At 38.8% G+C, this 1,173-nt stretch overlaps 1 protein-coding gene across 11 annotated transcripts in view; it reads right to left on the bottom strand.

Moving 5' to 3' along the window:
- The window catches only part of Gphn (gephyrin), a 418,076-nt gene that overhangs the window by 387,423 nt on the left and 29,480 nt on the right, over positions 1–1,173 (bottom strand). The window lies entirely within an intron of this gene.

The following is a 1,173-nucleotide window of genomic DNA, read 5'->3' as shown; positions in this document are numbered from 1 at the left end:
CCCCAATGGAGGAGCTAGAGAAAGTACCCAAGGAGCTGAAGGGGGCTGCNACCCTGTAGGTGGAACAACAATATGAACTAACCAGTACCTCCTGAGCTTGTCTCTCTAGCTGCATATGTAGCAGAAGATGGCCTAGTCGACCATCACTGGGAAGATAGGCCCCTTGGTCTTGCAAACTTTATATGACCCAGCACAAGGGAACGCCTGGGCCAAGTAGTGGGAGTGGGTGGGTAGGGGAGCAGGGGTTGGGGGGTATAGGGAACTTTCAGGATAGCATTTGAAATGTAAATAAAGAAAATAATAATAAAAAAATTAAAAAAAACTTCAATCTGCCCTCTTCTACTATTCATTTTTCCTAAATATCACCTACTATCATCTAAAATTGCCTTCATTTTGTCACTTTTCTGATTCCTATTTAGAATATGTAACTATGCGACCCTTACTAAATTGATTACCCTCTTAAGCATAAATAAATTTGTATGTCTTTCTCCTAATTAATCTATCATTGTCAACTTATTCTAGCACTTTCAACAATTAAAATTGTATCTTAATATATATTATATAGAAGTCACACTAGTGTTATACCCCTTATTATACCTTAAAATCATTTATCTAGCACTCAAAATACTGTCTAAGCCAGGCCTGGTGGTGCACGCCTTTAATCACAGCACCCAGGAGGCTGAGCAGGCAGATGGATATCTGTGAGTTCAAGGCCAGTCTGCTCTACAAAGTGAATTTTAGGACAGGCAGAGCTTTTATACAGAGAAACTCTGTCTTGACACACCAAAACCAACCAAACAAAACCACATCTAATGTCTTAAAAGTAAAATAGTATTCCTTAAAGAGGTCTATAAATTTACAGCTTATGTAAAGTTTCTTCACAGATTATATATTTATAACAAAAATATCCCTTCAAGAAAACAAATGGAGCTGGGCAGTGATGGCGCATGCCTGTAATCCCAGCACTTGGGAGGCAGAGGCAGGCAGATTTCTGAGTTCAAGGCCAGCCTGGTCTACAGAGTGAGTTCCAGGTCAGCCAGGGCCAAACAGAGAAACCCTATCTCAGAAAACCAAATTGAAAGAAAGAAAGAAAGAAAGAAAGAAAGAAAGAAAGAAAGAAAGAAAGAAAGAAAGAAAGAAAGAAAGAAAGAAAGAAAGAAAGAAAGAAAGAAA

This window comes from Mus pahari, chromosome 7, assembly GCF_900095145.1.
Source record: "Mus pahari chromosome 7, PAHARI_EIJ_v1.1, whole genome shotgun sequence".
Lineage (NCBI taxonomy): Eukaryota > Metazoa > Chordata > Mammalia > Rodentia > Muridae > Mus > Mus pahari.
This window is presented reverse-complemented; position numbering and strand designations above follow the sequence as displayed.